The sequence below is a fragment of the Trachymyrmex cornetzi genome, unplaced genomic scaffold, assembly GCF_001594075.2.
Source record: "Trachymyrmex cornetzi isolate Tcor2-1 unplaced genomic scaffold, Tcor1.1 scaffold214, whole genome shotgun sequence".
Lineage (NCBI taxonomy): Eukaryota > Metazoa > Arthropoda > Insecta > Hymenoptera > Formicidae > Trachymyrmex > Trachymyrmex cornetzi.
The window spans coordinates 114,722-129,998 of record NW_017296782.1 but is presented as its reverse complement, the minus strand read 5'-3'; the positions used below and the strand labels follow the sequence as shown (position 1 = coordinate 129,998).

The 15,277-nt window shown below is 34.7% G+C and overlaps 1 protein-coding gene across 1 annotated transcript in view; it reads left to right on the top strand.

Annotated features, from left to right (window-relative positions):
• Positions 1-1,200: 1,200 nt before the first annotated feature.
• Positions 1,201-15,277, top strand: part of Oatp74D (Organic anion transporting polypeptide 74D) — a 75,319-nt gene continuing 61,242 nt past the window's right edge. The window contains exon 1 of the mRNA XM_018505843.1: positions 1,201-2,997. The gene's annotated coding sequence lies outside the window, so the exon portion shown is untranslated. The remainder of the gene's footprint in view (positions 2,998-15,277) is intronic.

Below are 15,277 nucleotides of genomic sequence, written 5' to 3'. Positions count from 1 at the left end.
AAGAAGATTAAAGGAAGATGAAATGGGAAGCGAAGGATGGATTGAAATAGCAAAATGCCTCAAGATGAAGAGAGCGTAAAGCGAAGAACAAAAAAGAAAATACCTCAGAGAAAAATGCAAGATACGGAATAGAAAGGAAATAGTGAAGTATGCTGAAGAAGACAATAGAGAGAGGGAAGAAATAGATAGAGGAACTGAGATGCGAAGATATTGTATATCAAAAGATAGGAGAAGGTATTTGATTCTGAGTCTTTGATCATAATTAAAGACATAGTATTCAATAGATAGAAAACAGAAATATAAAGAGAAAATGTAAAGGTAAAGAAAGATACATCTAAAGCAAAAAGATAAATGGACATTTAGGATACAAGAAAAGATGAAAAAGTAAATGAATGACAGCAGAGACGATGGAAAGAAATATTATAAACAATATTTAATTAAAAGTAAATGCAAAACTGAAATCATGGCGTGTCTTCTATCTTTCTATTATGGTCTATAAAGTGAAGATATGGAAGTTGATCTAGATCAACTTCCATATCTTCACTTTATAGACCATAATAGAAAGATGGAAGATCTGGAAGAAGGAAACGCAACTGATTGAGGTAGGAATCTCAACTGGTGACCAAGATAGAAATGGGAAGGGAAGAAATGGAGGAAACCAAAGGAACCACCTTGACGCTGCTAGAGAGGAAGAAGAACGTCGTACCGCGAGGAAGACTAACATCACCAAGAAGAAGAGGAATAAGAAGAAGATGAAGAAGAAGAAGAAGAGCCGATGGAGGCGGTCGCCGCGAGTTTGAGTTTCGGTTTCGTTCGTTTCGCGCGAACGAGAGCCGAGAGTGAACCTGTTCAGCGACGAGGTAGACGAAGAGAGACTGAATCGGAGTGAGAACGACGGAGATCGACGACACGACCCAACCGCGAATGCGTCAACGACAAAGAGAGACAGATTCTCTCATAAGAGCGGAGCGGAACGAGATGGAAGGAGAGAGAGAGAGAGAGAGAGAGAGAGAGAGAGAGAGCAAGAAAGAAGAAACGATTCGTACGAGGGAGAAAGGGAGATCGACCGGGGGGACGTGATAGTACACGCGTGAGGGAGATAGAGCCAGACAGGGAGAGTGAGAGAGGCATAATAAAGAGAGAAAAGGAGGACAGACTTGAGGCGCTCTGCTCCCAATAACGACTCTCGCCCTCGGTCAGTCGCGCGCGAACTGCGGAGTCGCGAACATCTCTCCGTTTCTTTAGCTCCGCCAAAGAAGATCACGCGTTTACTTCAATTTGCCAATCGCGTATCTGAGCTAAACTGGTATGCGATATATAGGAAGAAGAAAGAAAAAGTGAAGGTACCGGCACGACGAGAAAATTCGCTCGGTCCCAAGGAGGTAGTACCTTTAATGATCGAAGTGGAGCAAGAAACCGAGTCCATGTAATTTTTCGTCATCTAATGTGAACAAGAATCGACGAGAGACAGTGAAAACAGTGGTAGTCCATAAGATCTAGGAAAATCAGCTCTTGTGCTCCAAAAGTTGTCACAGGAGATTGACGAATTGACATGTGCGAGAAGCTATCAAAAGTGGAATGCTGTAGAGTAATTATTATTTGCTGGGGAATTGCTTAAGAGAATTGTTCATGTCAACCAGCCGGAATGCTGATATACCGTGAATACGGTGTGATTTGAAGCGAAAACGACAACGAACTTTGGATAGTCTCTATCGATCGGCTTCGGGAAAAGTGATGAGTTGTCGCCTTTCCTTTTCGGCGTGGGAGATAACGCGTGCTAGGTTCTCTAGAAATCATGACTTTCACGCCAGTATATCAGAGATCAGCACGATCGGTCAAGTAGCTGCAAAGTACGTTGCAGTGGCACTTATTTCGTAGATCAACATCTCAAATATGTACATCCATACAGGCCATCATTTGTGAAACTTGTTTATTATTACCACTTAGGCTTGATAACTTTCTGAAAACATTCAGCGTCGTCATTAACTTTTGATAACACCTCTGTTCGTTATAATCCACTAGCTTTGTAATCGTCAATTTAATTGGTCCCTCAAGAAACTCGTAGTGCGTCTTGATAACGTCGCGAAAATCGCTCGATCCAGCTCCGCCAGACATCAGCATCGATTCCCTGACTGGAAAGAGCAATTCCGAAGAGCCGAAGAGCCCCGATAATCCCACCATGATCCGCCAAGTGCCGTGCACTCCGAGATAAGACGATCTGTGCGAAACGGAGAGGCTGGCATCGGCGTGGCGGCGACGACGACGACGACGACGACGACGACGACGGCGGCGACGACGGCGGTAGCGGAGGAAGCGGCGGGTGGCGAGGAGACGACGGAGGATCGATGGATCTGTAATGCGTGCAAAGTGCGATCGGCGTGCACGACGATACGAATACCCAGATACCGCAGATCGGGTCGCGGACGACAGTGGAGGCGGAGGGGAGGCCGATGAGGACCGGACCGGAGAGGCGGAATAGGGACGAATGAGTACTTTTCGAGGCTATCTCTCGGGGGGGGAGAATACATTGGGGCGAATTGTCAGCGATATCATCGACGAAGACGTAATCTTGTTGAGCGCGGACAACTACACTGTACAACTGGTGACTGAGTGAGAGAAGAACGGAAAGGACGGCAACGATAGAGCTGGCTTCTCTATACTACTGCTCGAGTATACTATAAAAGCAAGAAGGACTGACGACGAAGAGGAAAGGAGCAGGGTGTCGTGTATATATATGCGTGTCGTCGGTGGTACGCCGAGGAAGCAGCAACGCGCCGACGGAGGACGCGGAGCTATTGCTATTTTGGAGCCCGCCAAATATCTCGCCACACTGGTGCTGCTAGCTCAGGCTGGTCGAGGCTGCGCTGCGCCTTCTCTCGCGCTTCTTCTTCCCGTCCTGCTTTTCTTTCTGCCCGGTCGATTCCCCCTCGCGGACTGGCGGCCGATTTTGCGCCGATGACGCATGGCACCGACCAAAAGCGCCGCGACGTATGACAGGTAGGAGTTGCAATTCCTTCTTTTTCTTTCTTGTTTCCTTCCGACCCTGTAGTCACGTGTGACCGTGAGTGCAATGGCTCGTGAGATTCGAGTATATAGGGGTTGCAAAGCGTGTTCGGGTATGCGCCTTTCGAAGGGCGATCAAGACCTGACCGTGAGAAACGCATTGTGCACTTGACTTACGTCCGGGATAGACATCGCTTGTAATATAACTCTTTATGTTTGCTTCGTATAATTTGGAATCACTGTAATACGTAATCTGATGCCTGCGAAATTTTATTTTCATTGCATGAATAATTTCAATTAAAAATAATTTTGCAGTGTCATTGTTTTGAAGATACATCTCCGATCTGCGTTGCTCCAATGCTACAAGCTCGGAGTTCGCCTACAAATATCGAGATTATTTTTACACGTGTCTTGCATACTGCGTCACTGGTATTTTGCGGTGTTATGTTTTCTGGTACATACTCTACCTCGTACATTAAATATTGCATGTAACGAAGAGCGCAGTTGCATTAGGAATTATTATTTGTAACAATCAGGTAACGAAGAATTGCAAATTCAAAGTTGAAAGTATCCTCATCGATTATATTATCGATATCTACCTTCACGGCTGCGTCATTCTGTCACAATAACGCATTGAAATACAACATTTTTATATTTTACAACTAATTGTGACTACCTTCGACAATAACCTTAATGGATCAACGTCACGCAGTATGAATAATTTAGCACTCTAACTTTATATTTTTAGAAAGTTATTGATTAAAAGAACCTCGAAGAAATCGAATTAAATTATTACAAAATTCACTTTAATAAATTACGAAAATAAAATTTAAAATTATACGGTGATAAATATAAAACAATAAATATAAAGTTATTAAAAAATTACTTGGAAAGTTTATAATAAATATTGATATATGAATATTAATTTGTCTTTTAATTTGTTAACTAATTAGATTTATCGCGTCTGATAAAAAATGCTTCATAATTTTTGATATCGTATAAAGCAAGATATTTTTATCGATAAGCGAGGAGATATAATGTATTTGAGTGTTATCATGCATTCCCATTGCACTGCTCGACGAAGTGGCGTTTTGCAGCAGGTTTTATCCCGTCGGCTCATCGAAGACAGCCCGCAGAAATTCGTGTTTTTTCTCTCGCATAGCAAATGGCGCATGGACCGGACGTCGTTTGCCGATCACGTCTGTCACCCAGGCTGAATTATACGCGAAGGGATAAAATTCGAGACTGCGCGACGCGACGCGACACAACACGGCGCGATCGCTCGGGGGACCCTCGAAAATCCTCGGGAACGTGAGCTGCTGCATTGACGAGCGCCGATTAACGAATAGAGTTATGTGTGTCCGTGTGCCTCGCGCCTCATCGATTGGACAAATACGAAAAGTGAGGAGAAAGCCCCTCTTCTTTCTTTTACGCGAGATATCTTACTATTTGCGGAGATCTCGGTGAGGGAGGTCGCTTCGACGAATTTATGATCGAAATAGATGAGCGAGATAATGGCTTCAACGACGTAACGTAAGCACTTGCAAAAATATCATAAAATTTATTCCTATGATATTTTTTTTTAAATTTTCCTATAATATACATATATAATAACATATATAAATATAAATATTTTTATCTTATCTCATAAAGCGTTTATTACTTGATAAAAACTGTATTATTTGGTAAAAAATGTTTACTTGGCGAAATGAGCGGATGTTTGATAATAAATGTTACGAAACATGTAACGATATCGATAGTCGTATTGACTCGTTTGTGTTGATAGTTAATAACATTAATTTATTTTAAATCTTTATAGTATTATATAATGTGAATTCGATGGTATCTAATTAATATTAAAATTAAACCTGCTTTTATACGTAAATCAACATTTGCGTTAACATGAGAGCTACATCGATACCGTTAGGCGTAGTTTCTTCGTGTAAACGCAAAAACCGAAATAGCTTGATGAATATTCATTTGGATAGCACGCAAGTTGTAAATAAGTTTTGAAAACTGTGAATTAGGACCGGTACTTAAAATTTAAAAGGTTATCGTAAGTTTTCTAATATTTTACGTATTCACAATTAATTTGGGAAGGGGAGACTTGATCACATAGAAGTGTATAATTCACATTTAGAATTTGATATAGTTGAAAAAAGGGAAGTGGAAAAATACTCAAAACTCGTGAAATATTAATACAAAATGTATGTGTAAATCTAATAAAGAAATATAAAATAACACGATAAGATTAAGTGTATATATTAAAATTTAAAGATCCTACAGAAATTTCGAAGAAATTTGAAAATATCATAACACAATTGTAACATCTAGATTACTATTTATAATTCTGTCGCGATATTTCTGCAAATTAATATATTTGTCATTAGAAAATATAACGACAATCCTAATAAAAATTATTACAAGCTTATTATTTAAATTTTAATTAACCATTGTGATTTGTATAGTCATGTGCATTTCAATCATCAGCGAGAATTTCGCAATTTCCTTTCATTCTTTTGCTCGTAGTCAATTAACGTCTAAATAATTTTACTTTTCGATTATTTGTACCTTCCATCCTTTGTTCTATTCTCGACTTTGATTTATATAAAAATATTTTTTTAAACGGTCATGTTATTTGTTATTTTTGAAAACAATGAGCACACTTTATATATAAAAATTCACGTAATTATTTAAAATGTCTTATACACGACTTTTATGATTATAATGTTGCCGGCAATGTGTTTTCGATATTATGTAACATACGTACGTATAACTCGCGTTTACATATATATATTGGTTGGGATTGTCAATTTTATTTTAAGAAACGTCGTGGCTTTTTTTCCCATCACGTTTGTGGCGCGTCTTTAAAGACACTTCGGTGTGTGCCCCTATTGTGCTCTAGAATATCGTTGGAGTGTTAACCTTGGCCTCCCTCGCCATTTTTATCGTACCCATGCGGCCTGCAAAACGCCGTGCTCTACGTACGTGCTTCTAGGCTTATCTTACTTGTAATACCATGCTTGAGCAACGTGTTAGAGCCCAGGCGTTAGCTGAGTAAATATTAGTTATAGAAACGAACGTATATTAACTACATTATGAGCTAGCGGATCAATACGCTCGTGAAAACGTGTTGCTAATTACGTCTCTACATCTCGCGATAAAATACGGTTCTAAAACTTACATTCAATAACTAATTGAATCTAATATTCAATAAATATTTAAGTTCGAAAATTACAAAACGATATCGCTATTACCTCGCGATAATGTTATGCTGCTCGATTAGTATTATAATTAGAATATTTGCATTTTTTTAAATTTTTATCAATTGAATAGTTAATCAGTATAAAAAATAATTAACTAATTTAAACAAAATGTTGATTATTCCTTATATTCCGAATTATGTAAATTTGTAATATTTTACAGTTTTATCTTGTTTAATCAATGACATGTTTTCTTTTTTGAAGTTTATCGTCATTTTGATTACTTCATTATCACTTTATTTCGATAGCGGTACGAATTCTGTGAAAAAATATTATAGCATGACTCCACATTTTCGCTTTTATTAACAATGTAATTTTATAAAAATACTCTTATTATAATAAATCAATTATTTCGATATCAGAGATCGTCTGCGTTTAAAATCATTTGCGTTTGGAAGCAATCTTTAAATAACTCAAATTTTGACATCTAATTATGTCTACATAAAATTATCGAGTGCATTTTCATACGTATAAGATATGTATTTTCTGTCTGTACCACTAGAAGACTTTAACCTTAACACGAAGGTTATCTATCGCGCTCCGATTCCGTCCGGGAAACGTCAGAGAACTAAGCCGATACTTTTACTATTGCGCTAAAACAGTGGGGATATAAAAACGTATCTATTTGGAGACGGCGTTATTACGACAGTAGTGATACAACCTAATTTCTGTTTATTTTGAAATTCAATTTTTAAAATTAAGAAAGCAGGCTTAAGAAATGTTAAGAGAAATGTTGATGATGAAAAAATTCAAGATATCTGTGCTATATGTAAAATATTCACTTTAATATTCTGAAATATCTCTTAAAATATGTATAGGGTAAACTCGGATATGATGGCCATAGTTTTTTAAAATGCAAAAAACATACATTTATTCTTGTTACTTTTTAATAATATTTAGGATATTACTTTCATTGAAACTTAAAGTAACAAATACTATCAAAATTAAAGAGAAAATACTTAACAGAACTTTAATTTTATCAAAATATTACAAAGTATGCATTGGCCATCTTATCTGATTTTTAGGGAAAAAATGGCCATGATATTAAGAAAGATAGCCATAGTATTTATAAATAAATAGTGAAAAGAAAAGTATTAATTATAGGTCACATTACAATTTACGTACCTTTATTGAGTATGTAATGTTGATTATGGCAGCTTAACTGTAATTTATTAGATATTATAACAGTTTTTAGTAGACACGTGCAAAACTTTGCAAATAATCGAAAGAAAAAATATTAGATAATATTTATAATATTGTTATTTTGAACACAGTGTACTCATATAAACTACTGTGAATATTGATTATCTTTACGAATGACTATAAAAATACACTATTTATCAATTATTGGAGAAATTATGGCCTATGGCCATCTTTTCCGTATGGCCATAATACACTAGTTTACCCTATGTGAGTTCTTATTATTAGTTTATAATATTATACTTTGTGACTGATATTTACATAATTTATTTATAAATATGATTACAAATATTATGTGAAATTCTCTTCCAAAATTTACTATTTAATTCTTTACAATACAAAGCACCATAAGAGAAAGAATAAAATAATATTATGTAAAATGATTTAATCAGTTAGAATTTAGTGATTTTTCAATCTACATTAAATTTACGATATATTTTCTCTCATATTATGCCTATATAAACGCCAATATTTACGTAACACTATTCAGTTACAAAACAAATTTTTGTCAGTAAATGAAAAGTGTATAAAATTAATTACGCGTGTGTGTGTGTCTTTTTACTTGAAATGAATAACTTTTCACAGGATTAACCAATTTCGTGATTATAATGCGCATGAATTTGAGTCGTGGAAAAAGCGTTGATGAGAGAGAGAGCAGGTCCGTTTTGCGCGTACGATAAATAAGACAAAATCGAAAGAGAGAGGAGCGAGTAAAGCTGATAATGAGGTTTCATAAAATCGGGCCGCTTCTTTTCGTGGCCCCTTCTCCTACCCTGTCAGGAGATACCGTCGTACTTGTTAGGTAGCTTTCACACGAGAACCTGGCGGTCGTATTATCGGTTCTGATGAATCACTCATTTCCGCTTCGTAATAATAATGGCAGGCATGCGCGCATTTGGTAATCAAGGAGAGCGCGATTAAATCTGCATGCAGGATTAAATAAATATTCGAATATTAATTATTTTTTTAGAAAAATCTTTTATTGTTTTACATAAAATCGCGTTGTTAAATAGATCAATATAAAAATAGAGAAAAATGTGTAAAGTTTTTTTGGTATAAAATCTCGTTAGTAGAAAAAATCAGTATAGTCAGACTGTAAATGTTAGTCGTAAATATTTGTATTAGTATTTAAAATCGTTTAAACGTTTCGAATAGCTTTTGATTTTTTTAGTTCTTTAAATTATATATACATAATTTTTTTTAGAAAAAAAGATTATAATATTTTTTTAAATATATATAAACTTTATATAATATGCACATAGTTAAACAATTTTACATCACCTTGCAAGTTTACATAACGATTTCCTTTTTTGAGATAAACCTCAAATATTAGCTATAGAAATGGAAGAGATTTTTGTAAAAATAAAGGTGCACGTGACTAATTTAAAAACGTGAGAATTTATTTTTATATAATTTTTTCCCTTCTAAAAATTTCCTTCTAAAAATGTTCAAGATAGGCGTTATTTTGATTGTTTTTGGAAAAACATAAAAAAGTACTGTATAAAAAATATCATGTTGTAATGCATTATACGATGCTATGGCCAGCCTTGTTGTGGTGATAGCTTAAGGCAGTATCCCGAAGCACATCGCGCATCATTAGCTAAATAACTACGTATGTTCGCTTTTATTATTACTTCCCAGCGTAGATTTGCTAAAATCGCAGCACAAGCAGCGACTTTCCAAAAAGCTTACGATGAAACTGCTGGTCCGCCACATATGGCGTATTGTTACTTCGCTATAATTTTGAGAGAGAGATACGCGAGACCTCCTTGAAATTATCTTAATTTCACAATAATTACTCTCTTAATCTCCGAAGATTTTATTCGAAACTTTAATTAAGTAGTATTTATATTTTAGTGTTGCATATGACTTAATTTATTATTATCGCATATTTCATATTATTTTATCAAAATATAACAATAATATATCTTATTTAAATAGAATCTCTAAAGAATCTAATTTTAAAATATAGGCACACAATATTTAGGTTTAATTTTCTTGCAATAATTTTCTCTTTAGACACATTACTAATGTAACAACTCGTATACATTCGTGGATATAAATGAGTTAACTGTACAAGAACAACGAGGCTATCGGAACAATAAAAGGATCGGCCGAAACGGTTATGTAAGAAGAAGCGATAATACAGGCGGATTTACGGGACAAGGTTTAATATCCTCCATACGGTCTGGCACACACAGGAAGACACGCGATCACGATCCAGTCGCAGAGGAGAGTCCGAGCGACACGCCTCGCGCCCATCGTGCGATCCATCGATCGTGATGGAATAACGAGCTGCCAAAGTCGCAGCCGAACTCGCTCGCTCGGCCATTCTTCGCACGGGAACAGCTGATGGGCGGCGGTACTTTGATGTCCCACCGCTTATCGATCGATGGGTACGAGCCTTGCAACCTGTCCCCCGTTATCAAAGTCACGATCGAACGAAATAATTCGGACGAGTCACGTAATTTTCCTCCTGCCCACTCTCTTTCTCCCCTCAGTTCATGCTATTAAATAGCAGTTCCGTTACCTGCAATTTGCGCTTTTGAACGTATAATATCATCGATCGCCGGCGAAATAATTGCGAATTGCGTATCATACGTCAGCGATGATTTGTTTTAATTTGCGAGGACAAGTAAGTAGATAGGGGTAGATTTGAGATAGATCGAAAAAGAACGTTGCTTTTCCAGGTATTCTTTCAACACATCCGATATTCAATAGTAGAATAGTAGAATTTGTCGCACAAACAGTTAGAAAATAAATTTTTAATATTAAATTTGTTTTCGGAAGTGATTAAAAAAACAATATCTTACACTTAGTCATTTCAACGTCGACTATACGTATTGGAATTTTAAATACTTATTGGAATCTCACTGTCATCAGAATTTCCATTCAAATTCTATTATTTCAAGAAAATGTCCTGTTTCATCATTGTTGGAGGATCTAATTTAGGTTGAACTATTTTCTATCTTCATCTATCCTGGAACATCTCTTCTCTCTCGATATTCTATATTGATATTTTAATTCTAAGTAGATCGAGCTGCTAATGCGACTTAAGAGATCATTTTTAACTGTACGGAGCTATTTAAAACTAACTGACTCTTTGCCAAGATGAGAAAAGAATGACGTGACTAATGTTTCATCATATTGTTGTTAAGACAGTAATAATGTTTTACTGACAATGAGATAATCGCTGATATGTTTACGCAATTTCTGATTAATAATCAGAAATTGGCCGTTATTTATCCTATAATATTATTTATTTATACATTTTGTTTTATACAAAACATGATTTTACTGTTTAAGTTTTAACTTAAAGATATTGCACAAAAGCTTTTTTAATAGCACGAAGATGCATGGAAACAACAGTTTGACTGAAGTGTCTGAAAATTTGGCTAGATACAGATCTGAAAATAGTTTTATTGAATCGTCAAAATAATTATGTAAGGCACTCAAACTGGATGCTAAAACGTTAAAATTTTTTTAACATTAATTATCATGCTCGAGCAGCCTACATAATTATTTTGATGGTTTAACAAAATTATATTTAGATCTATGTGTGTGTGTATCTAGTTAAATTTTTTAATATTTTAGTAAGACCATTCTTGCCGTGTTGTAAAAGAACGTTATTATATATAATATCTCCATTGTCATTTCTATTAGAAAAATACTTAACAATATGTGCCTAATGGGTTAAGTAGCACGTGCTGAAGTTGGATTAAAGCTTATTATCTCGATCTCTATTTCCGCATGCTTATTACATTGGTACGTTAGGGCGCGTCATACGGTCTATGATGAACATTGATGACTTGAGAACGAACTTTGACCCGAGATTGTCATCGTTAAGCGCGATTCCGTGATTCATTTGCGTGTGATACGCTAAGCGCTTCGACAAGGGGGAGAGTCTCTTTGTGTCCACGGGAAGAAGAACGGGTTGCAATCTCATGTTCGAAATTAGACGGTACGGATAGCAGGATAATACCGAGAATTGCCACGGCTTATAGAATACCCCATCTATGTATGCGATCTTATTCCATACTTTGAGACTTTTCGGAATTTTAAACTGTATCTACTACAATTTCTGTCTACCTTTCATATTCAATTCAATTATTATTATACATAAGACTATATTAATTTTTAGATATCCATATTAAAGCTGATTAGTTACGTGACTTCCGCGTGAATGCAAAACGATATATAATTATCTTTTATATATGTTAATTGAATGTAAAATAATCTTTAATTACGTAGAACTTTCTGTGATTCTGTAATAAATCTAAATTTAAAAGAATTTAAATTATTCGTAGCATTATGCACGAAATGTCATCGCAATGAATTTACGTAATTTATGTATGTATGACGCAAAAAACACAATTATCGAGTATACGTTTGTTCTAAAATGGTAGAAAAACAGAATTAAAATCAAATTGAAGTAACTGGCGTGGCGCATTTTGCAAATAGGACACACAGGTGGGTTACGTTAATCATCTATCATGGACACTTCAGTGTCTGTGTAATGTTATCCATTCTGCATAGTCATCTTTACATTTATATTTCGCATTATCGATCACGACTTTATTACATTTACTACTTTTTATTTCCAATAGCGAATGAAAGTTCATATTCGCTTAAGAGACTTCTATTTTTATTTCGACAGACTTAATTACTATGTTTTTCAGTCAATACAATTAATGAAGATATTTTAAATTAATACGATAAATAGTAAAATTTTAAAGATTCTTAATTGTTATTCGATCAGATACGTGATATTAGCTATATCAGAAATTTTAACAAAGTCATCTTTTAGAAACAGGAATGTTTTTAAATCTTATTGATTTTTACTTATTGTTGGATGACGTTAATGTTTTAATAATTATTCAATTTGCTTTTAATTTCTTATTTGCAAATGCTATTATATGTTATTGTAAATTTAACTCTCACACATAACTTATTAAATTCTTCTTAATAAAACCTTAGAAACTATTGTTTTATAATTGTTTTACTTTATAGTAAATTGTACGTATTTAAAATATATATTAATATATGTATGTATATAGATACATCTTACATGTCTTCCAAAATGTAGATAATTTATCATAAAACATTTCTATCAGTGTTTCATACAGCACACTTTATCCCACAGATCTTTCTGGGAACATTCTCAAAATATTTAGAACGTCGCTTACTATACTGTACAAATGAACTTTATCATAAAATATCGAAATAACATAGATATTATATCAAATACATGAAATTTTTTACTTATTTTTTATCTTTTTCTACTTTTAAGAACTTTTTAGTCTAATTCTTAGAACTAGAAAAAATTACTGAGATTAAAGTTAATCTATATTGGTAGAAAGGAACAACAACAAAATTTCTTTAACAGAGATGTAATATATATTTATGTTATGTTAAATATTTTGTACAGCAACAAATCAATTGACTCATAACACGTGGTACTTGTTCGGTGTTCCGTACAGTCTTGTACATGTAAAAAGTCATCGGTATCATTTGTATGGCAACGCTCGATGAGGTAGCTTAAACTACTTTGTGTATCTTCATTTTATTATCAGTCGGAACGCGATTATAACAAGATTAGGAGAATCTTTTCTGTAGGCCACATTAAAAAAATTTAAGGCTTAGTCTCTAAATACGATTTCGTAAGAGTATCAATCTTTCAATGTTTAATATCGCTACATTTTAGAACGTCTTTGTGGAGTTAACACCTTAATCACTTAAAAAAATCGAAAATTTTATCTACAGTTCTATTTGCACCCACAATGATTTCTTGATTTTAGTAACAATTGATATTGTTGATAAAAATAATTGATATTTGAAAAATATAAAGAAGCATTGTTGAGGTACGCAGCTTATTAGTTAGATGGAAAAGGAGGGAGTATATAAATGAATACACATATCGGATGTTATTGACGACGGATGGCAGCACGCCTAGGGCATACGGATTGACAAAGATCCATAAGCCGGGCTTTCCGCTAAGATTGATTGTCTCTTCGATTAACAGTCCGCTGTATAACTTAGCCTTTTATTTACATAAAGTTATTGATAAAGCCATACCTAAAGCTCCGAGTTACGTAAAAAACAGTTTTGACCTCATTAATAAGCTAAAAAATATTAACATTGAACAGGATTGTATGTTGGTTTCCTTTGATGTTGTTTCTCTGTTTACCAACGTACCTATAGAGTTGGCAACTGATAGTGTGATGCGTAGATGGGGACATATATCGGGGAAAACTAGTATACCATTAGATGAATTTCGCTTGGTTTTGAACTCAACTTTTTTTACTTTATCGGGGAAAACTAGTATACCATTAGATTGCTTTTCGCTTGGTTTTGAACTCAACTTTTTTTACTTTTAACAACAAAATCTACAAACAAATTTTTGGAACTCCTATGGGGTCGCCTTTGTCCCCAATAGTGGCAAACATGGTCATGCAAGACCTTGAAGACAAAGCTATATAGAGATTGCCATGTAGATTGTTTGGAGGTCTGCAAGGACGAGAGGATTAGTTTTTTGGACACCTTGTTAATTGTAGAGAATGGTAGACTCGTTTTTGACGGATACCTCAAGGCTACCTATTCAGGCAGATTCTTGAATTTTAACTCACACCATCCGGTTTGTCACAAGAGGGGTGTTATATATGGCGTGGTTGATCGAATTATCCGTTTATGCCATCCTCGGTTTCATAGAATTAATTTGGTTAACGCGATTAATACTTTTTTAAACAATGGATATCCAATTCATTTTATTTTTTCAACGATTAATAACAGGATAAAATACCACATCCATAATAGCAATTTAGCTGATATTAAGAAGGTTAAGGAAAAATTTTTTGCAATTCCATACGTCGGTTCCATATCTGAAAGATTTTCACCACTCGTCAATATGTTTAATTGCAAATTAGCTTACACAATTCCTAACACTCTAAAGAGTTTAATAAAAAGAGGGAAAGATAAGTTAGAACCATCTAAAAATCAGAATGTCGTTTACAAGATTTCTTGTGATGAATGTGATGTGAGCTATGTTGGCCAAACGAAGAGGCAGTTACATACGAGAGTACATGAGCATATTTCCGATATCAACAGGAGATCAAAATCTCCATCGGTTATTTCAAGTCATCGTCTGGAAAAAAGTCATAATTTCAAGTGGGATGATGTGAAGATTTTAGACATTGAACCGTCATATAATAAAAGATTGATTTCGGAAATGATGCACATAAAAAGACAAAGACATGGGATCAATAGACAAAATGACATGGAATCATTGCCGGAATCGTATTCCAACTTAATACAGTCTCTTTCCCCTTCCTAAATGTTTTCCTTATTCCCCTTCCAGTGTTACATCCTTTTGGTTTCTATTTGTCCTCTCGGTTATTGTATTGCTTTGCGTAGTCTTGAGCAGGTCTTGCTAGTTCTCCTAACAAATTGATTCTCAGTGACAGTACCACTGCAAATTGCTCCATAATTTTTAACAGTGAAAAAATTTTTATGTACTACCATCCTCTTTTGCGTTTTTCTACTCTTCATTTGTAAGTAAGATATAATTTTTGTTTTTTAGTTTTTGTTTTAATGATTTAATTTCAAGTTCTACAGAATTTTGTTTATCTTACCATTACGCGTATTTCATACTAAATTTTAGATGTTCGTTTCTTTATTTTACCTATTGACGCAAAAAATAAATATATTTATAATATTGGACAATACGGCGGTAACACGACTACAGTAACATTTCGTTTCTTAAATTGGTTTTGAGAGAGGCAACTTTTACAAATTGACATCTTGCACATGGAGGG